Here is a 24,205-nt window from a genome sequence, read left to right as displayed (position 1 = left end):
CAATCAATCAATCAACCTCAGGGTAGCCCCCTGCAGTTCAAGATGCCACAGGCCAGGCCAAAGGGGGAAAGGAAAAGGATTCGTCCTTCAACCCCCAAGGAGGATAGGGCTACTTACTATGGAGACTCCCTTCCTTCTTTACTGGACTTCCAGATACATCGGCAGCCCCTCTAGATGGAAAAGAAATGGTCCTTGACCAGTTCTATGGCACTCAGAAACCTCATAGGACCAGTGCAGCTTTGCCCTGGTCAAAGGGGCTGAAGAGTGCCAAACAGAAGGCTGTGTCTCAGGCAACTGGTTCCACCTCTTCTCTCCGCTCCAACTCGTCCTCCAAGCTCTTACCTCCTCCGTATGTGTTTCAGAGGAGGTACTATTAGAATCCCTTCCAATGCTGCCTCTCTACCACTCTATAGAGGCACTCTCGAAGGCCACCCCCTTCGAGAAACTCTTGGGACTCCCTGTCTCCTTTTCGGCCTCTGAAATCCTAAACCAGGAAAAGGTGGCAAAGTACGCCATGCAAGCTACTTCGTGGCTGGATTTCTGGTTGAGATCCTTAGGACAACTGATGAGGTCTAAAGACCTGTCTTGGGAGTCCTCCAGGAAGTCTTTGGAGACTTTCCTTTTATCTGGCACTCGGGCCATCGAGTTCCTCTCTCATCAGGTAGTGAACCTTTGGGCCATCACTATCCTGAAGAGGAGGGATGCCGTCATAGGAAAGCTCTATAAACATCTCCCTCAGGCCAAAGTAGCGAGTATGAGAAATGCTCCTTTTGTGGACAATTCTTTGTTCCATCCCGAGAATGTCGAGCAGGTGGCAGAGAGGTGGAGGAAGTCCAGTCAGGACTCCCTCATCCAAAAGGCCTTAACAGCAAGACCTTACCCCTCTCAGCCACAGTAGAAAACACAACAGAACCCATAGCCGAAAAGGGCTAGAGACCCAAAACAGCAGGGTAAAAAGGGTGCAAAGTAAGCCTTTCACAGCAAAAAGTCCTTCCGTGGGGGAAAGAGTAGGAAGGGATCTGGCCGAGGCCGGTCCCAATAAGACAAGCAATCCTCCCATTTCTCCTCCTGTGGGAGGATGCCTGCAAAGTCGCTGGCAGAGGTGGCGTTACCAAGGGGCCGGACCCTGGACAGTCGAGGTGATTCGTTCAGGGTAGCGTATCCCGTTCATGCTCTCTCTCCCTGCACTGACTCGAGTGCCAATTCCATTGAACTCCTGTACGAAGGGATCAGCACAGGAGTTTTCCCTCAGGGCAGAAGTCCAGTCCATGTTGGAGAAGGACGCTCTCCAGGAGGTCCTCGATGGGTCCCCAGGCTTCTACAGTCGACTCTTTCTTGTGAAAAAGGCGTCTGGAGGCTGGAGATCAGTCATCGACCTCTCGGCCCTGAACAGGTTTGTCGAACACACACCTTTCAGGATGGAGACGGCCGACCCAGTCAGACAAGCGATAAGACCTTTGGACCTCGTGCACTCTAGATCTGAAGGACGCATACTTCCAGATCCCAATTTATCCGTCTTCCAGGATGTATCTGAGATTCATGTTCAATCGGAAGCATTACCAGTTCAGGGTGTTGTGTTTCGGTCTTTCCACAGCACCCTAGGTATTCACGAGAGTATTCGCCCTAGTATCATCTTTGGCTTACAGAGTCGGCATCCGTCTCCTAAGATACTTGGACGACTGGCTGATTCTGGCAGACTCGGAGGCAGCCCTTCTCTGCCACCAAGACAAGCTTCTAAGGTTTTGCCAGGATCTGGGGATCGTGGTAAACCTCGAGAAGTCTCAACTGCTCCCCTCTCAAGAACTGGTATACCTAGGCATGCGATTATACACTCTAAGGCACACAGCAATTCCATCAGATGAAAGAATCCAGAGACTGATGGAGATAGCACAGGTCTTCCTCAGTCGGGAAGAGCTCCCGACGCAGAATTGGCTTTGCCTTCTCAGTCACCTCTCTTCCCTGACCTGACTGGTCCCCAACAGTCGCGTCAGGATGAGATCCCTCCTGTGGCGACTAAAATTCCAGTGGAAATAGCACTCCGATTCCCAGGATCACCTAGTCCGCATAGGGCTAGAGGAACAGTCGGACCTCAGGTGGTGGCTGGCGGAGTCGAAGCTCTGCAAAGGGGTCGATGTTCTCATCTCTCCCCCGGAATTGATGCTGTTTTCGGAAGCATCAAAAGAAGGGTGGAGGGCTCACGTACTGCACCATTACACCTCCGGCCAATGGTCCGAATCAGAAAGGTACCAGCACATAAATCTCTTAGAGATGAGGGTATCCTTTCTGGCCCTCAAAGAGTTCCATCAGGTCCTGGCGGGGCACTCCGTGGTGCTGATGAGCAACAACACCACGGTAGTAGCTTATCTAAGCAAACAGGGCGCTACCTTTTTGCAGCAGCTGTGCCATCTTTTAGTAGAGATACTCAGATGGGCAGAAGACAATTAGGTGACTCTCAGCTCGCTTCATTCCGGGCAAGCGGAATGTGCTAGCAGACAACCTGAGCAGAGCGACTCAGATAGTTGGCACCGAGTGTCTTTGAATCCTTTGATAGCCAACAAAGTCCTGACTTTGTGGGGTTCCCCGACGGTGGATCTGTTCGCAACGGCCCTGAATTTCAGGCTCCCGTTGTACTGCTCCCCAGTCCCGGATCCCCAAGCTCTTTGGCAAGATGCTTTTCAACAACGGTGGGTAAACCTGGACGCTTACTCGTTTCCCCCGTTCTGTCTGATGAGAAAAGTCCTCAACCAGGTACGAGCAAGTAACAATTTGCAAATAACCCTCATAGCTCCGCTATGGCATCACGCAGAATGGTTCCCGGACCTTCTGCATCTCCTCACGGAGATCCCGAGGGAGCTTCCTCCACAACACGACCTCCTCAAACAACCACATGCCAACATCTTTCACAGAGCCGTAGCCTCGCTTCGACTTCACGCCTGGAGACTATATCCAGCACCTCCTCACACAGAGAGGCTTTTCGCAACCGATTGCGTAAAGAATGGCTGGACACCTCAGGAGATCCACAGAGGCAGTCTACCAGGCAAAGTGGTCAGTTTTCTGTGGTTGGTGTCGTGGAAGGGGTATCTCTCCCCTTGATGCCTCTGTTCCAACCATAGTGTAGTTTCTTGTATACCTTCGGGAAGAAAAGCTTCTCACGGTCTCGGCAGTCAAAGGCTACTGCTCGGCCTTGAGTCTTGCCTTTAGACTGAAAGGAGTCTATATTTACTCCTCGTTGGAACTTTCTTTGCTCGTACACAGTTACGAGCTTACTTGCCCCCAGGCAGAGCTAAGACCTCCCCCTTGGAACATGGTTCGGGTCCTCAGGTCTCTGAAGGGCTTCCCCAATGAACCACTACGCCAGGCCTCAGATCGCCACCTCACGTGGAAGACGGTGTTCCTGCTCGCTTTGGCTTCGGCCAAGAGAGTCAGCGAACTTCATGGTCTATCTGCTGATGTCTCCCACTCTAGGAGATGGGGGGAAGTAATCCTCAACTTCATCCCTGAGTTTATAGCTAAGACTCAAAATCCGGGTGTGCCGGACTCCAGGTTCGGCCCATTTTGGATAGAGAGTCTTCGTTCTGTAACCGAAGATCCAGACCAACTGTTACTATGTCCAGTGAGGAGCCTGAGGTGTTACTTAAAAAGAACAGCAAAAGCTTGCCCCTGTGTATGAGCACCTTTTTTTCAGCACGGGGAAGGTCAAGACGAGGGTCACGAGGAATACTATTTCTTCCTGGATGAGGAAAGTAATTGAATACGCTCTATATCGAGATCCTCCTCTGTCCAACCGACCCAGAGCTCATGACGTCAGAGGCATTGCAACGTCTCTGTCGTTCAAGAAAAAATTTTCTGTGGCACAGGTATTGCAAGCGGGCGTGTGCAAGCGTCAGACAACCTTCACAGCCCACTACCTGAAAGACGTAACCCACAGGAACATGGAAACCTTCTCCATTGGTCCTGTGGTGGCCACACAACAAGTGATCTAATGCCTCAGGCTCCTTGATGGACAAGTAGCAGAGGGTTGAGGGCTGAGGTTACCCGGGTTAGTTTAGGGTGAATGAAAAGAATGTCTGGCTCACTTCTTTCTTTCTCCTTCTTTCCCCCCTGGGGAAATAGCTCCGCAAGACCAAAGCATAGCTGACCTCACCCTTCTACAGGTAAGAATCGTTTCCCTTGTGCATCCTGGGTATGGATGAATACTTTGTTACGTCACCAATACCTCTTGAGGAGGGTATTGAATAGGTCATGGAATCCTCGAGTTCCTACGTGAAGACAAGCCACGAGTCTCTTTCACACAAGCTTCTGCAGGCCGCTATCAGTGAGTTACCTTGTAACTACTTTGATTTTAGCGAGGTAGGGTTCCCTCTACTATCGATCACAGATCGAAATAGAGAGGACCCCTGGTCATGACCAAGGCCAGTTGGTAGGACTTCCTCCCTCCTAAGAGTAAGTCACTCTAATAAGTAGCGAAGGTTTGTATCTGTGTCGGAACAAATAAAAAATTTGGAAATAATTTGTATTTTTCCTAACATACAAACCTGAAGCTATTTATACAAATTGGCCTGCCACCATGTCCCCCTAGAAGTCCTGCCAGAAAGCAAAAGTGGTTACTCAACCGACAGGTGTGAGTGAGCGGGGTAGCTAGTCTACCCCAACCCCCTCCCGCTAACTAGCGGATGGGGTAATTATCCCTCACTAAAATTGTCTTGGCTGGTTTTCAGCGTTACTGAAAGTAATACCCTAATGAATAGCTCCAGGTTTGTATGTTAGGAAAAATACAAATTATTTCCAAATTTTTTATATTAAACTTCACCAACCATTCAAGTACAGTTACACCCCCTTCCTTCAACATCTCAGCTCTCACACCATCCATGCCAGATGCTTTTCCTACTCTCGTTTCATCTAGTGCTCTCTTCACTTCCTCTGTTGTAATCTCTCTCTCATTCTCATCTCCCATCACCGGCACCTCAACACCTTCAACAGCAATTATATGTGCCTCCCTATTATCCTCAACATTCAGTAAACTTTCAAAATATTCCGCCCACCTTTTCCTTGTCTCCTCTCCTTTTAACAACCTTCCATTTCCATCTTTCACTGTCTCTTCAATTCTTGAGCCAGCCTTCCTTACTCTCTTCACTTCTTTCCAAACCTTCTTATTCTCTTCATATGAATGACCCAATCCCTGACCCCACCTCAGGTCAGCTGCCCTCTTTGCCTCACGTACCTTGCGCTTTACTTCCACATTTTCTCTATATTTTCCATACTTTTCTATACTATTACTCTGCAGCCATTCTTCAAAAGCCCTCTTTTTCTCTTCCACTTTTACCTTCACTCCACCATTCACTGCCCTTCCTCATGCTGCCTCCAACAACCTTCTTGCCACACACATCACTTGCAATCCCAACAAAATTTTCTTTTACTAACTTCTTCTTCTTCTTATTCTCTTCATATGATTGGATATGAGTGAAAACTATGGGCGTAAAAAGACCATAGACAGATGCGAGGCGAAGGACATGTCTGACTGCTTTGTTACCTATTGGACTTGTATTTAGATATTAAAGGTAAGAATGACTTGAATTTCGAAGTACCATAGAATAGTTAATGTATAGGCTTAAGTTTAGTTTATTTTTTGCTGTATATTTCCTAACTAATGTATATAAAGTTCTAATTTTCCTTTCTGACAAGCAAGGTGTTAACTAATGTACTGTAGTTCTTCAGGGGCTACTTTCCACTTGGTAAGGGTAAAAGAGACAAGCTTTGGTAAGCAGCTCTTCTAGGGGAAGGACACTCCAAAATCAAACCATTGTTCACTAGTCTTGGGTAGTGCTATAGCCTCTATACCATGGTCCTCCACTGTCTTGGGTTAGAATTCTCTTGCTAGAAGGTGCACTCGGGCACACTATTGTATCTTAGTCCTCTTCCTAAGGTTTTATAATTCATATAAAGATTTATTTTAATATTGTTACTGTTCTTAAAAGATTTTATTTATTTCCCTACCTCACTGGGCTATTTTCCCTGTTGGGCCCTTGGGCTTATAGCATCCTGCTTTTCTAACTAGTGTTGTAGCTTAGCAAGTGATAATAATAATAATAATAATAATGATGATAATAATAAACATCACTTACAGTATTGTAATATACAGCAGATTTACAAATTGAACTTTCTCATTGTGTATGACCAAAAATATCATCCACAGTCCTCCACATTCCAATTGTGCCATTCATTGAAAAAGCTTTTACATTCACACAGGATATAACATTATACAGCAAATTACAAGGCTTCTTGCAAATCTTCTCTTTACATCCCTTTCCATATAAAAGTAGGAGTACGTTTCTCGTTACAATTTTGCGGGTCATATATGTTTGGTATAACTAATTTCTTCCACATCTTCCAATGATTACAATTCTTCATTCTTCCGTGAAAAATTAGCATTACAAAGCCACTCACTCAGGATTCTTTTAGCCATCTTATGCTCTTTCATCAATAATTCATTTTCTTCATCCATTCCCGTATCATTCTTTCTCAAAAAAGAAAGTGACATTTACTCATCTCTCAGAACAACAAAATCATGCACATCCTTTTTCATATCCCATATATTTAATTACGACTTCCTTCCCTCCCAAGTAACTATATGACCCAGTCCAGGTTCATGTATTTTCAAACAATACTTGCTGCTCTTTTTGGAACATCCGACTCCAAGCTACATCACGTATCGGACTAGCATTCACCAAGGAAATCTTCAAATCTGTCTAGTCAATCCACATTAGAAATGAAGACAACTCGAACACACTAAATGTAATCCACTAATTTTTTTTCACGTTATCAGATTTATACGCGAGGTTACTATTCCAGAATGTACTCTTACCCCACTCTCATATAGCTATCAAAATCTTTTAAAAAAGCATCACTGTTTGCATTGCTTTTAATTCTTCCAGATACTGTACCTATTAAATGTTCATGCTACTGAATTGTTTTTGTTTCGTAAATAGATGTCTTATTACTTTGATGCTCTGATTCATTCGTACTTTGAATAGAACCATAGAAGACCATCCTTAACCATTTCTTTTACACCTTACAAAACATAATCAAGTCTTGAATTGCTGCCACCTCTGCATTGCTTATCATCATCGGCCCTTTGGGAGAAAATAATAGGGTCAACGTTCTCCACCATTATCATCATCATCATTATTATTATTCTTATTATTATTATTATTATTTCTAGCTAAGCTACAACCCTAGTTGAAAAAACAGGATGCTTCAAGCCCGAGGGCTCCAACAGTTAAAACTAGCCAGTGAGGAAAGGAAATAAATAAACTATGAAAAAAAGTAAAATAATTCAAATAGAATAGTTTTAGAACAGTAACAACATTAAAACAATAAAATGTTCTAAGCACAATAACATTATTAAAACAGATCTTACATATATAAACTATACTAAGAGATTTATGTCAGTCTGTTCAACATGAGAACATTTGCTTCGAGTTTGAACTTTTGAAGTTCCACCGATTCAACTATACCTGATTAGGAAGATCATTCCACAACTTGGTAACAGCTGGAATAAAACTTGTAGAGTACTGTGTAGTATTGAGCCTCATGATGGAGAAGGCCTGACTATTAGTATTATATAGGTCATATGTTTTTGCTTTGTCCTGAAAATTCTTCTTCTTCACCTAATCATGCACATGTAAAGACTTTCACCTCACTTTCAGCATTCTTAGCACTCCATTCACTAACTGCATATGCCCTACAATTGATATCTTCATTATCATATCCATATCAATAAAACTCTTCTTGGATATTCCCTCAACACAGCATTCATAGATCGTTGAAAAACAGCTGGTGCATTAGCTAGTCCAGAACAGGTTTTTAAATTGAATGTGCTTTTCAGCTGCGATAAATGTTATTGGTGTACTCTTCTTCCGAGGTCATATTAAATCCAGCTTCATGAACACACTTATCCCTAATGTACTAAATAGTACAGTACACAAAACGCACTCATGTACAACACACATTTGAAATCTCTTTTATTACGAGTATAGTCATCTCATAACCCTTTCTATTAATTCTTTATTAAACTTACTCCTATAGGTATAGGCCATTAAAGTTATGATGCCAGGTAATTGACAATCAATTATTCTTTAATTTATTCATTCACTGCCCCTCAATCTCTTTCTTGTAACAGGCTGTGGAAAGTGACAGGGTCTGATAGATAATGGTGTTTTTGTCCATAGCTGTTTTAAACTGGCAGTTTTAATGTTCTTAAGTCCTCATCTCCCAGACTTAATAATCATCATTCCAACAACATACTCTATAGATTCTTTCATTTAGCTTAACTCAATTTAGTTTTCTCAATGTCTTGTATTTCCGTTTGTTCCTATTACGGGTAAAATTCTTTATGCTTTATTGGGGTTATCTCTCATGCATTTCTGCTACTACCAGATTGGAGAATTACCGTGGGCCTGGCAGCCTTGTGGTCGCACCATGAGCATCAGTGTGTTGATGCTAGCGGGTGTGTGCTCACAGCCATACAAGGCTGCCGGGCCCACAATAATTCTTCAATTATGTCGTAACAAATCTGCGTCGGAGCTAAGCCCAAGAAATGACTCTGGGTTTATGTAGCTAGGAAAATAGAAATTATTTTTTATATTTGTAGTTTGCATTGCTGAATTTGATAAACTGAATCATACCTTTCATCATATACGTTCGCAAACATTATATTACTCGTCACTCCTAACCTGTCACCTTCCTGTATACTGTACTTTATCATGTTTTGCTTGGCACATCCATATTCACTTGTAAACCCTTTCTTTGGTCTTCCTCATGTATCATTCAGGCAAATTCATGTGCCTTATTATTATTATTATTATTATTATTATTATTATTATTATTATTGAAAATCCTATTTGATAATCATATTTTATTAGAGAGTACTGTATTTAGACATCATTAATTGTCTAGGATTTAGTTTTACATACCAGGAGGAATTTTACCATTCAACACTACTGTATTTCATTTTTAATTATGCTGATTTAAATTTCTTTTCAAAATGAATAAAAATATCTATATTTTTAATTTCAGGTGAGATAGCCGGGTTGAAGCTCTCATTCGAGTCCCCACTTGCGCTCCCACTGGGGAATGGCACAGTGGGCTAGTGTCCGGTTGGTGTAAACCCAGCCCAACCTAGATAGTGCAGAGCTTCATGGTTTCAACCAAGGTAAGAATGAATGAATTTATTAATCAGCTGATCGATAAATTTATCCAGTTGAAAGGCTAAGGCTATTATTGGAACATAAATTGGTACAGTCAGATTTTAAAAGGAGTGGTTTGAAACTATTATAATGGATGAAAAATATTAAAATCACAATTAAATGTCCTTAGAATGTAAAGGGTAATTTGTTTGATCCTTTGTGTTCTGCTGTACTATGTATTTGAAAAGTTCAATGATTCCGGGTCAAAACAAATGTTTTTGTCGGCATGTAAGCTGAAAAGTATCAAATATATACAATTTTTGTTTCCTAACAATAATTAAAAAAAAAAAACTACTTCATTGTAGTGGCCTGGTGGTAGCATTCTTGATGTAAGTCCCGCTCAAATTCCTTTTATGTTGAATAGGTCGACGTCAGTTCTATTTATAGTTTATGTATTAGAGACCTATTTTAGGTCGTTACTGTTCTTAGAATGTGTTATCTTTTTGTTCATTACTTCTCTTGTAGTTTGTTTATATCCTAGTTTCCTTTCCTTACTGGACTATTTTTCCCTGTTGAAGCCCTTGGTCTTATAGCATCCGGCTTTTCCAATTAGGGTTGTAGCTTAGCTAGTAATATGATAATAATAATAATAATTATATATATAGAACTTTTCTTGCAAACTCAGTCATCACAACAATCATAGCATGTTGAAAGGCAGCTGGTGCATTAGCTAATCCAAAACAGGTTTCTAAAAAGGAAAGTGCCTTTCCACTGTCATAAATGCAGTCATTGCTGTACTACTTCTTAAGGCCACTGTTCTTCCATAACTGCAGTGATCTTCATATTTAATACACCATGGTTCTACTCATTTTAGTGCTTTATCGTTTACTGTTTTTGGATCCATGTCCGAACAGGCAGGCCCTAGCGGGTAGCTACACGAAGCGTGATTCATTGTTGGGATTGGCGCAGGAGTTTTCAGCACCATTTGTGTAAACCCATCTTTGGAGGTTCTCCCCTGTCCAACCAGTTTTTGTACTTCCTCTATTCAGGGTGAACTGTTTCCTCCTGGTAAGCGAGAACCCACAGGGCAGGTCTTCACTAGATTCACTAGAGTGGGTGCCTGGGATCATTTGCTTGTTTATTATTATTATTATTGCTAGCCAAGCTACAACCCTAGTTGGAAAAGCAAGATGCTATAAGCCCAAGGGCTCCAGCAGGGAAAAATAGCCCAGTGAGGAAAGGAAATGAATAAATGATGAGAATAAATTAACAATATATCATTCTAAAAACAGTAACAACGTCAAAACAGATATGTCTTATATAAACTATTAACAATGTCAAAAACAGATATGTCATATATAAACAATAAAAAGACTCATGTCAGCCAGGTCAACATAAAAACATTTGCTCCAACTTTGAACTTTTGAAGTTCTACTGATTCAACTATACCTGATTAGGAAGATCATTCCACAACTTGGTAACAGCTGAAATAAAACTTTTAGAATACTGTGTAGTATTGAGCCTCATGATGGAGAAGGCCTGACTATTAGTATTATATAGGTCATATGTTTTTGCTTTGTCTTGAAAATTATTCTTCTTCACCTAATCATGCACATGTAAATACTTTCTCCTCACTTCCAGCTTCCTTAGCACTCCATTCACTAACTGCATATGCCCTACAATTGATTTCTTTATTATCATATCCATATCAATAAAACTCTTCTTGGATATTCCCTCAACACAGCATTCATAGATCGTTGAAAAACAGCTGGTGCATTAGCTAGTCCAGAACAGGTTTTTAAATTGAATGTGCTTTTCAGCTGCGATAAATGTGATTGGTGTACTCTTCTTCCGAGGTCATATTAAATCCAGCTTCATGAACACACTCATCCCTAATGTACTAAATAGTACAGTACACAAAACGCACTCATGTACAACACACATTTGAAATCTCTTTTATTACGAGTATAGTCATCTCATAACCCTTTCTATTAATTCTTTATTAAACATACTTCTATAGGCATCAATGGTCATTAAATGTTATGATGCCAGGTAATTGACAATCATTCATTCATTTATTCATTCACTGCCCCTCAACCTCTTTCTTGTAACAGGCTGTGGAAAGTGACAGGGTCTGATAGATAATGGTGTTTTTGTCCATAGCTGTTTTAAACTGCCAGCTTTAATGTTCTTGAATCCTCATCTCCCAGACTTAATAATCATCATTCCAACAACATACTCTATAGATTCTTCTTTCATTTAGCTTAACTCAATTTAGTTTTCTCAATGTCTTGTATTTCCGTTTGTTCCTATTACGGGTAAAATTCTTTATGCTTTATTGGGGTTATCTCTGATACATTTCTGTTACTACCAGATTGGAGAATGACCGTGGGCCTGGTAGCCTTGTGGTCGCACCATGAGCATCAGTGTGTTGATGCTAGCGGCTGTGTGCTCACAGCCATACAAGGCTGCCGGGCCCACAATAATTCTTCAATTACGTCGTAACAAATCTGCGTCAGAGCTAACCCCAAGAAATGACTCTGGGTTTATGTAGCTAGGAAAATAGAAATTATTTTTTATATTTGTAGTTTGCATTGCTGAATTTGATAAACTGAATCATACCTTTCATCATAAACGTTCACAAACATTATATTACTCGTCACTCCTAACCTATCACCTTCCTGTATACTGTACTTTATCATGCTTTGCTTGGCACATCCATATTTACTTGTAAACCCTTTCTTTGGTCTTCCTCATGTATCATTCAGGCAAATTCATGTGCCTCCTTATTATTATTATTATTATTTTTTCAATATTAAACTTACCCGATAATCATGTAGCTGTCAACTCTGTTGCCCGACAGAATTCTATGGAGGGATACGCCAGCTATCACAATACTAGAAGGGGGTGTTCTTACCAGCGCCACCTGTGGCCAGGTACTCAAGTACTTCTTGTTGACACCTCCTCAATTATTCCTCTGTCGTGCTTCTGACAAGACGTTCTGGGATACGCTTATGTTCTTGGAGTATTTTCACGACTTTGGTGAAGTATTTCTCTTTGATTTCGGCTGTCGCTTTACTGGAAACTTCTATTTTAGCTTAGTTAGCTTTTGGAATTAATTTGATTATTTTTGGTGACGAAGAGAGTATGAACTCTCGTTCACCTTTCAATGGCCGACCCTTCCCTTAGACGGAAGTGTTGGTGTCTAAGAGAGTATAGACTCTCTTTCTTAATTTTGCTTAACAAAAGTTATAGATTTATTTTATATCTCTCCGCCTCTTATAGGCCTCTTCGATTAACTTCCTTTTATTATAAACTTATTAAAATTAATTTTTATATTTGTTTATATTCGACCTTCCTAATAGTAGGCGGTCTTTTCTTGGTACCGAAGTTAATTATCGTGAGCCCGTCATTTCGGTTTTACCTGTTAACATATTATGCTATTTTAAGGTCTTTGAAAGAATTTCTTTGATAGTCTCGTACTTTTTCAAAGTTGAACTAACGTTTTGTTTGTCTCGGCAGTTGTTGACGTTCAGAACGTTTCAACTTGCACTCTATCGTTACGATAGAGAAAGAATGTTCACGGTTTCACATTGCAGTAAGAGTAACCGTGTCTAGCGTTTTGTTCATTCTTTCTTAACTTAATGGTTTTGATCCTAATAAGGAACTTTTCTTTTTGGGAAATATTTCAGTTTTTTCCTTTAACAATAATATGTTTTAACGATATATATGATTGGGCTCTTCTCTCAGGTTCTAAGTCAAGAGAGAGAGAGAGAGAGAGATAGAGACGGAGGGAGAAAGAGGATAAACGTTTCCCTCAAGCCTGCCAGGCGTACGAGTAACGTCGTTATCGTTTTGCTCTTATCCCTAGTCTCTTTAGGGGAAGAAACTAAACGTTTCTAGAGTGATCTAGTGTTTAGTCTCTTTCCAGCCACTGAATTTTCTTTCATTAGATTTTTCTGTTACATTGTAATTCTGTTTTCGCAATTACTAACTTTTGAGAAGGATAGAATTGCGTGTTTCAGGTACAAACCACTTAAAGTTTCGAGTTCAGTGAAATAAGTGCAAACAGAAATCAAAGTGATAAGTGATTAGCGCAAAGTATGTCAGTGTTATGCGTGAGGGTACTTTTGTGCGCGCCAGTCGTCCTCCCAGTCCGGGACCTCTTGCAAGCTCCCAAGCCCAGGGGAGAAGCAATGTCGAAGGGCATAAGGGTTCGGCAGGCCTTGATCGGCGCACAGAAGTATCCTCGGTGGTTGTGGGCGTGTCTTACCGAGACCGTCACTCCCACCCGCAGACGATTGAGCCCTTATTTTGCTCGTCTGCAGAAGAGATTTAGAGGAGAAAATAAAGGCAGAGTTACGCTGGTCTCAGGTCTCAAGACCTCTTAAACGTAAAGTCCAGACCTATGCCAGACGTACGAAGTAAAGTTCAACAACCCGGCTGCACCCGTTCAGCCTGTGCTGCACCCGCCTGCACTCGCTGCACCCAGTCGCAACACCATCTGCCAGGCGTACGATGTTGTGGACTCTACTACAGTCCATGCAAGCACAGCTTTCGGACTTGATGCGTGAGTGTCGTGCTGAGAGTGTTGCACCTCCTGCACCTGTGGTGCACCAACCTCCTGCACCCGTTCAGCCTGTGCTGCACCCGCCTGCACCGGTGGTGCACCAACCTCCTGCACCCGTTCAGCCTGTGCTGCACCCGCCTGCACCGGTGGTGCACCAACCTCCTGCACCCGTTCAGCCTATGCTGCACCCGCCTGCACCGGTGGTGCACCAACCTCCTGCACCCGTTCAGCCTGTGCTGCACCCGCCTGCACTCGCTGCACCCAGTCGCAGCTCCATCTGCCAGGCGTACGATGTTGAACCACTTTCGGAGTTTGCTGTTCACAGTGTTGTTCAGCCTCAGCCTTCTTTAAGGCAACCCTTGCTTTGGGATCAGGAGAGTTACACTCTTCCTCCTCCTCCCCTTGCTGCTCCTCCAGTGGTGCAACTCTCGGTTGGGGTACAACAACCTCTCCCCTCCGTGAGTCTGTCTGCTCAACCAGCGCTGCACCGAGTTCAACCCTCATCTAGGCAAGCTCATCTACACCATGCACTTGCGCCTCAGGAGCCTCAGCTTGCTAGAACTTTACCTTGTTCTGCGCAGCCTCAACCTTCTCATGCTCCACTCATCTCTCAGGAACAGGAACGGACTACTCCGCCTCCGTCCTCCGCTTAGCTGGTACAATCCTTGGGTGCAACTCTTGCTAGGAGTCAACCTCCTTCACCCTTGCACCTGCCTTCTGCTCCGTCTGTTGTTCAGCCTATGCAGTCTGAATCTCAGGTTTTCCCTCAAGTTGAGGAAACCTCTGTTGTTGTTCCAGCTCGTTCTGACTCTGCTGTTCAGCATACCATGGTTCAACCCCATGCAAGCATGCATTAAGCACTCTAGCACTGGTCATGGAATTTCTGAGAAATGTTAAACGCCATGCACACGCTCTGCTTTCCTTTCAGCAGGCTCTGCTTACAGCAGGCTCTACTTCCTACATGCTCAGCATTCAGCATGCTCTGCATTCAGCATGCTCTGCATACAACATGCTCTGCATACAGCATGCTCTGCATTCAGCATGCTCTGCATACAGCATACTCTGCATACATCATGCTCTGCATACCTTACCGCATGCTTCTCAACACATCTTGGGTTGTTGCCAACTCACTAGACTGTCAAGCAGTTTCATAACGTTGCCTTCTAGTCTGCTGCTTTGCACCAGTGAACCCTCACTCAGAGAACTTAGCTTTTCTAGGATAAGGTTCCTGTAGATGAGAAAGTTCTTTTCTCCCTCCTTCTGATATTCCCTTGAGGACTCTGTCATTTGGAGGGAGCCTTTAGCTGCATAACCTCTTATGGACTTTTATTTAAGCATAACATGCTTACAGGGAAGGTAATGGTTACACTTCAGCCGCTAATCCCGTCTGTTACCACACCTGCTCCCATAGACCTTGAGCTGTGTTGCATGACATGCAGTCCAAGCTTAGTCCTTGTTAGAGAATTTTTGTTTACGGAGTCAATGTGTCACGGGGAAGACGTTCAACAACCAACAGAAGGGACTTGTTGTGACGCAGTGGGCAACCTCAGCAACCCGTTAAGGAGTTGTCTGTACGACCCAGACAGTCTAGACAGATTCGGGTTGTCACTGTACTTCCTCGCTTGCCCATGATTGACAGTTTACAGACTGTGCAGCAGTATCATGATCTTGTGTCCGGCTCCGTCAGACGACTGGCTTTTAAGAGCTCCCTCAAGTCGTCGCTGTCTGGAGATTTTCAAATGGACTATGGATCTGACCAAGGAACTGGGCCTCCTGGTCAATTTTGAGGAGTCTCAGCTCGTTCCATCCCAGACCATTGTCTCCTTGGGTATGGATCTTCAGAGTCGAGCTTTTCGGACTTGTCCGTCGGCCCCAAGGATCTTCCAAGCCCTAGAATGCATCCAGAGCATGCTGAGAAGGAACCGATGCTTAGTCAGGCAGTGGATGAGTCTAACAGGGACACTTTCATCGCTGGCCCTGTTCATCGAGTTAGGGAGACTCCACCTCCGCCCCCTTCAGTATCATCTAGCTGCTCACTGGATAAAGGACATGACGCTAGAGACGGGCTCAGTTCCTGTTTCCGAAGAGATGAGGTCTACTCTAACGTGGTGGAAGAACAGCATTCTTCTCAAGGAAGGTCTACCATTGGCTGTTCAGTCCTCCGACCACCGTCTCTTCTCGGACGCATCGGACACGGGCTGGGGTGCGACACTGGACGGACAGGAATGCTCGGGAACATGGAATCAGGAGCAAAGGACACTTCACATCTATTGCAAGGAGTTGTTGGCAGTTCATTTGGCCTTGATAAACTTCAAGTCCCTCCAGCTTAACAAGGTGGTGGAGGTGAACTCCGACTACACCACAGCCTTGGCTTACATCTCCAAGCAGGGAGGGACTCATTCGAGGAAGTTGTTCGAGATCGCAAGGGACCTCCTCATTTGGTCAAAAGATCGAAAGCTCACGCTGGTAACGAGGCTCATTCAGGGCGATATGAATGTCATGGCAGATCGCCTCAGCCGGAAGGGTCAGGTCTTCCCCACAGAGTGGACCCTTCACAAGAATGTTTGCAGCAGACTTTGGGCCCTGTGGGATCAGCCAACCATAGATCTATTCGCTACCTCGATGACCAAGAGGCTCCTCTTGTATTGTTCTCCGATTCCAGACCCAGCAGCAGTTCGCGTGGATGCCTTTCTGCTGGATTGGTCCCATCTCAACCTGTATGCATTCCCGCCGTTCAAGATTGTCAACAGGGTACTTCAGAAGTTCGCCTCTCACAAAGGGACACGGCTGACGTTGGTTGCTCCCCTCTGGCCCGCGAGAGAATGTTTCACTGAGGTACTGCAATGGCTGGTCGACGTTCCCAGGACTCTTCCTCCTAGAGTGGACCTTCTGCGTCAACCTCACGTAAAGAAGGTACTCCCAACCTCCACGCTCTTCGTCTGACTGCCTTCAGACTATCGAAAGACTCTCAAGAGCTAGAGGCTTTTCGAAGGAGGCAGCCAGAGCGATTGCCAGAGCAAGGACGACATCCACTCTCAGAGTCTATCAGTCTTTATGGGAAGTCTTCCGAAGCTGGTGCAAGGCCAATGCAGTTTTCCTCAACCAGTACCAATGTAACCCAGATTGCTGACTTCCTGTTACATCTAAGGAACGTAAGCTCCCTATCAGCTCCTACGATCAAGGGTTACAGAAGTTTGTTGGCAGCGGTTTTCCGCCACAGAGGCTTGGATCTTTCCTCCAACAAAGATCTACAGGACCTCTTAGGTCTTTTGAGACCTCAAAGGAACGTCGGTTGTCCACTCCAGGCTGGAATCTAGACGTGGTCCTAAGGTTCCTAATGTCATCAGGATTTGAACCGCTCCAATCAGCCTCTTTTAAGGACCTCACATTAAAAAACTCTTTTCCTCGTGTGCTTAGCAACAGGTAAAAGAGTAAGTGAGATCCACGCCTTCAGCAGGAACATAGGTTTCACATCTGAAACGGCTACATGTTCCTTGCGGCTCGGTTTTTTTGGCTAAAACGAGCTTCCTTCCCGTCCTTGCCCTAAGTCGTTCGAGATCCCAAGCCTGTCCAACATGGTGGGGAACGAACTAGAGAGAGTACTTTGCCCTGTTAGAGCTCTTAAGTACTATTTAAGAAGGTCAAAACCATTACGAGGACAATCAGAAGCCTTATGGTGTGCTATCAAGAAGCCTTCTCTACCAATGTCTAAGAACTCAGTTTCTTACTACATCAGGCTTCTGATTAGAGAAGCAAATTCTCATCTGAAGGAAGAAGACCTTGCTTTGCTGAAGGTAAGGACACATGAAGTGAGAGCTGTGGCTACTTCAGTGGCCTTCAAACAGAACCGTTCTCTGCAGAGTGTTATGGATGCAACCTATTGGAGAAGCAAGTCAGTGTTCGCATCATTCTATCTCAAAGATGTCCAGTCTCTTTACGAGTACTGCTACACCCTGGGTCCATTCGTAGCAACGAATGCAGTAGTAGGCGAGGGCTCAGCCACTACATTCCCATAATTCCATAACTTTTTAACCTTTCTCTTGAATACTTTTTATGGGTTGTTCGGTCGGCTAAGAAGCCTTCCACATCCTTTTTGATTTGGCGGGTGGTCAATTCTTTCTTGAGAAGCGCCGAGGTTAAAGGTTGTGATGAGGTCCTTTAGTATGGGTTGCAGCCCTGTATACTTTAGCACCTTTGGGTTGATTCAGCCTCCAAGAGGAACGCTGCGCTCAGTAAGGAAGACGAACTTAAAAAAGAGACAGTAACGGTTCAATTCGACTTCCTTACCAGGTACTTATTATTTCATTGTTATTTGAGATAACTGTTATATGAAATATGGGATACTTAGCTATCCTTTAATCTTGTACACTGGTTTTCACCCACCCCCCTGGGTGTGAATCAGCTACATGATTATCGGGTAAGTTTAATATTGAAAAATGTTATTTTCATTAGTAAAATAAATTTTTGAATATACTTACCCGATAATCATGATTTAATTGACCCTCCCTTCCTCCCCATAGAGAACCAGTGGGACCGAGGAATAATTGAGGAGGTGTCAACAAGAAGTACTTGAGTACCTGGCCACAGGTGGCGCTGGTAAGAACACCCCCTTCTAGTATTGTGATAGCTGGCGTATCCCTCCATAGAATTCTGTCGGGCAACAGAGTTGACAGCTACATGATTATCGGGTAAGTATATTCAAAAATTTATTTTACTAATGAAAATAACATATTATTGAAAATCCTATTTGATAATCATATTTAATTAGAGAGTACTGTATTTAGACATCATTGATTGTCTAGGATTTAGTTTTACATACCAGGATGAATTTTACCATTCAACACTATTTCATTTTTAATTATGCTGATTTAAATTTCCTTTCAAAATGAATAAAGATATCTATATTTTTAATTTCAGGTGAGATAGCCGGGTTGAAGCTCTCATTCGAGTCCCCACTTGCGCTCCCACTGGGGAATGGCACAGTGGGCTAGTGTCTGGTTGGTGTATGCCCAGCCCAACCGAGATAGTGCAGAGCTTCATTGTTTCAACCAAGGTAAGAATGAATGAATTTATTAATCAGCTGATCGATAGATTTATGCAGTTGAAAGGCTAAGGCTATTATTGGAACATAAATTGGTACAGTCAGATTTTAAAAGGAGTGGTTTGAAACTATTATAATGTAAGAAAAATGTTAAAATCACAATTAAATGTCCTTGGAATGCAAAGGGTAATTTGTTTGGTGTTTTGTGTTCTGCTGTACTATGTATTTGAAAAGTTCAATGATTCCGGGACAAAACAAATGTTTTTGTTGGCATGTAAGCTGAAAAGAATGAATTACCGTAATGTTGGACACTGCGTGTAGATAGATGATCAGGGATGTAGCTTAGCTAGTAATATGATAATAATAATAATAATTATATATATAGAACTTTTCTTGCAAACTCAGTCATCACAACAATCGTAGCATGTTGAAAGGCAGCTGGTGCATTAGCTAATCCAAAACAGGTTTCTAAAAAGAAAAGTGCCTTTCCGCTGTCATAAATGCAGTCATTGCTGTACTACTTCTTAAGGCCACTGTTCTTCCATAACTGCAGTGATCTTCATATTTAATACACCATGGTTCTACTCATTTTAGTGCTTTATCGTTTACTGTTTTTGGATCCATGTCCGAACAGGCAGGCCCTAGCGGGTAGCTACACGAAGCGTGATTCATTGTTGGGATTGGCGCAGGAGTTTTCAGCACCATTTGTGTAAACCCATCTTTGGAGGTTCTCCCCTGTCCAACCAGTTTTTGTACTTCCTCTATTCAGGGTGAACTGTTTCCTCCTGGTAAGCGAGAACCCACAGGGCAGGTCTTCACTAGATTCACTAGAGTGGGTGCCTGGGATCATTTGCTTGTTTATTATTATTATTATTGCTAGCCAAGCTACAACCCTAGTTGGAAAAGCAAGATGCTATAAGCCCAAGGGCTCCAGCAGGGAAAAATAGCCCAGTGAGAAAGGAAATGAATAAATGATGAGAATAAATTAACAATATATCATTCTAAAAACAGTAACAACGTCAAAACAGATATGTCTTATATAAACTATTAACAATGTCAAAAACAGATATGTCATATATAAACAATAAAAAGACTCATGTCAGCCAGGTCAACATAAAAACATTTGCTCCAACTTTGAACTTTTGAAGTTCTATTGATTCAACTATACCTGATTAGGAAGATCATTCCACAACTTGGTAACAGCTGAAATAAAACTTTTAGAATACTGTGTAGTATTGAGCCTCATGATGGAGAAGGCCTGACTATTAGTATTATATAGGTCATATGTTTTTGCTTTGTCTTGAAAATTCTTCTTCTTCACCTAATCATGCACATGTAAATACTTTCTCCTCACTTCCAGCTTCCTTAGCACTCCATTCACTAACTGCATATGCCCTACAATTGATTTCTTTATTATCATATCCATATCAATAAAACTCTTCTTGGATATTCCCTCAACACAGCATTCATAGATCGTTGAAAAACAGCTGGTGCATTAGCTAGTCCAGAACAGGTTTTTAAATTGAATGTGCTTTTCAGCTGCGATAAATGTGATTGGTGTACTCTTCTTCCGAGGTCATATTAAATCCAGCTTCATGAACACACTCATCCCTAATGTACTAAATAGTACAGTACACAAAACGCACTCATGTACAACACACATTTGAAATCTCTTTTATTACGAGTATAGTCATCTCATAACCCTTTCTATTAATTCTTTATTAAACATACTTCTATAGGCATCAATGGTCATTAAATGTTATGATGCCAGGTAATTGACAATCATTCATTCATTTATTCATTCACTGCCCCTCAACCTCTTTCTTGTAACAGGCTGTGGAAAGTGACAGGGTCTGATAGATAATGGTGTTTTTGTCCATAGCTGTTTTAAACTGCCAGCTTTAATGTTCTTGAATCCTCATCTCCCAGACTTAATAATCATCATTCCAACAACATACTCTATAGATTCTTCTTTCATTTAGCTTAACTCAATTTAGTTTTCTCAATGTCTTGTATTTCCGTTTGTTCCTATTACTGGTAAAATTCTTTATGCTTTATTGGGGTTATCTCTGATGCATTTCTGTTACTACCAGATTGGAGAATGACCGTGGTCCTGGTAGCCTTGTGGTCGCACCATGAGCATCAGTGTGTTGATGCTAGCGGCTGTGTGCTCACAGCCATACAAGGCTGCCGGGCCCACAATAATTCTTCAATTACGTCGTAACAAATCTGCGTCAGAGCTAACCCCAAGAAATGACTCTGGGTTTATGTAGCTAGGAAAATAGAAATTATTTTTTATATTTGTAGTTTGCATTGCTGAATTTGATAAACTGAATCATACCTTTCATCATAAACGTTCACAAACATTATATTACTCGTCACTCCTAACCTATCACCTTCCTGTAAACTGTACTTTATCATGCTTTGCTTGGCACATCCATATTCACGTATAAACCCTTTCTTTGGTCTTCCTCATGTATCATTCAGGCAAATTCATGTGCCTCCTTATTATTATTATTATTATTATTATTGAAAATCCTATTTGATAACATATTTAATTAGAGAGTACTGTATTTAGACATCATTGATTGTCTAGGATTTAGTTTTACATACCAGGATGAATTTTACCATTCAACACTATTCATTTTTAATTATGCTGATTTAAATTTCCTTTCAAAATGAATAAAGATATCTATATTTTTAATTTCAGGTGAGATAGCCGGGTTGAAGCTCTCATTCGAGTCCCCACTTGCGCTCCCACTGGGGAATGGCACAGTGGGCTAGTGTCTGGTTGGTGTATGCCCAGCCCAACCGAGATAGTGCAGAGCTTCATGGTTCAACCAAGGTAAGAATGAATGAATTTATTAATCAGCTGATCGATAGATTTATGCAGTTGAAAGGCTAAGGCTATTATTGGAACATAAATTGGTACAGTCAGATTTAAAAGGAGTGGTTTGAAACTATTATAATGTAAGAAAAATGTTAAAATCACAATTAAATGTCCTTGGAATGCAAAGGGTAATTTGTTTGGTGTTTTGTGTTCTGCTGTACTATGTATTTGAAAAGTTCAATGATTCCGGGACAAAACAAATGTTTTTGTTGGCATGTAAGCTGAAAAGAATGAATTACCGTAATGTTGGGCACTGCCGTGTAGATAGATGATCATGGATGTAGCTTAGCTAGTAATATGATAATAATAATAAGTAATTATATATATAGAACTTTTCTTGCAAACTCAGTCATCACAACAATCGTAGCATGTTGAAAGGCAGCTGGTGCATTAGCTAATCCAAAACAGGTTTCTAAAAGAAAAGTGCCTTTCCGCTGTCATAAATGCAGTCATTGCTGTACTACTTCTTAAGGCCACTGTTCTTCCATAACTGCAGTGATCTTCATATTTAATACACCATGGTTCTACTCATTTTAGTGCCTTTATCGTTTACTGTTTTTGGATCCATGTCCGAACAGGCAGGCCCTAGCGGGTAGCTACACGAAGCGTGATTCATTGTTGGGATTGGCGCAGGAGTTTTCAGCTCCATTTGTGTAAACCCATCTTTGGAGGTTCTCCCCTGTCCAACCAGTTTTTGTACTTCCTCTATTCAGGGTGAACTGTTTCCTCCTGTAAGCGAGAACCCACAGGGCAGGTCTTCACTAGATTCACTAGAGTGGGTGCCTGGGATCATTTGCTTGTTTATTATTATTATTATGCTAGCCAAGCTACAACCCTAGTTGGAAAAGCAAGATGCTATAAGCCAAGGGCTCCAGCAGGGAAAAATAGCTCAGTGAGGAAAGGAAATGAATAAATGATGAGAATAAATTAACAATATATCATTCTAAAAACAGTAACAACGTCAAAACAGATATGTCTTATATAAACTATTAACAATGTCAAAAACAGATATGTCATATATAAACAATAAAAAGATTCATGTCAGCCAGGTCAACATAAAAACATTTGCTCCAACTTTGAACTTTTGAAGTTCTATTGATTCAACTATACCTGATTAGGAGATCATTCCACAACTTGGTAACAGCTGAAATAAAACTTTTAGAATACTGTGTAGTATTGAGCCTCATGATGGAGAAGGCCTGACTATTAGTATTATATAGGTCATATGTTTTTGCTTTGTCTTGAAAATTCTTCTTCTTCACCTAATCATGCACATGTAAATACTTTCTCCTCACTTCCAGCTTCCTTAGCCTCCATTCACTAACTGCATATGCCCTACAATTGATTTCTTTATTATCATATCCATATCAATAAAACTCTTCTTGGATATTCCCTCAACACAGCATTCATAGATCGTTGAAAAACAGCTGGTGCATTAGCTAGTCCAGAACAGGTTTTTAAATTGAATGTGCTTTTCAGCTGCGATAAATGTGATTGGTGTACTCTTCTTCCGAGGTCATATTAAATCCAGCTTCATGAACACACTCATCCCTAATGTACTAAATAGTACAGTACACAAAACGCACTCATGTACAACACCACATTTGAAATCTCTCTTATTACGAGTATAGTCATCTCATAACCCTTTCTATTAATTTCTTTATTAAACATACTTCTATAGGCATCAATGGTCATTAAATGTTATGATGCCAGGTAATTGACAATCATTCATTCATTTATTCATTCACTGCCCTCAACCTCTTTCTTGTAACAGGCTGTGGAAAGTGACAGGGTCTGATAGATAATGGTGTTTTTGTCCATAGCTGTTTTAAACTGCCAGCTTTAATGTTCTTGTAATCCTCATCTCCCAGACTTAATAATCATCATTCCAATAACATACTCTATAGATTCTTCTTTCATTTAGCTTAACTCAATTTAGTTTTCTCAATGTCTTGTATTTCCGTTTGTTCTATACTGGTAAAATTCTTTATGCTTTATTGGGGTTATCTCTGATGCATTTCTGTTACTACCAGATTGGAGAATGACCGTGGTCCTGGTAGCCTTGTGGTCGCACCATGAGCATCGTGTGTTGATGCTAGCGGCTGTGTGCTCACAGCCATACAAGGCTGCCGGGCCCACAATAATTCTTCAATTACGTCGTAACAAATCTGCGTCAGAGCTAACCCCAAGAAATGACTCTGGGTTTATGTAGCTAGGAAAATAGAAATTATTTTTTATATTTGTAGTTTGCATGCTGAATTTGATAAACTGAATCATACCTTTCATCATAAACGTTCACAAACATTATATTACTCGTCACTCCTAACCTATCACCTTCCTGTATACTGTACTTTATCATGCTTTGCTTGGCACATCCATATTCACGTATAAACCCTTTCTTTGGTCTTCCTCATGTATCATTCAGGCAAATTCATGTGCTCCTTATTATTATTATTATTATTATTATTATTGAAAATCCTATTTGATGATCATATTTAATTAGAGAGTACTGTATTTAG

The sequence above is a fragment of the Palaemon carinicauda genome, unplaced genomic scaffold, assembly GCF_036898095.1.
Source record: "Palaemon carinicauda isolate YSFRI2023 unplaced genomic scaffold, ASM3689809v2 scaffold732, whole genome shotgun sequence".
Lineage (NCBI taxonomy): Eukaryota > Metazoa > Arthropoda > Malacostraca > Decapoda > Palaemonidae > Palaemon > Palaemon carinicauda.
Note: the sequence above shows the minus strand (reverse complement) of the source record.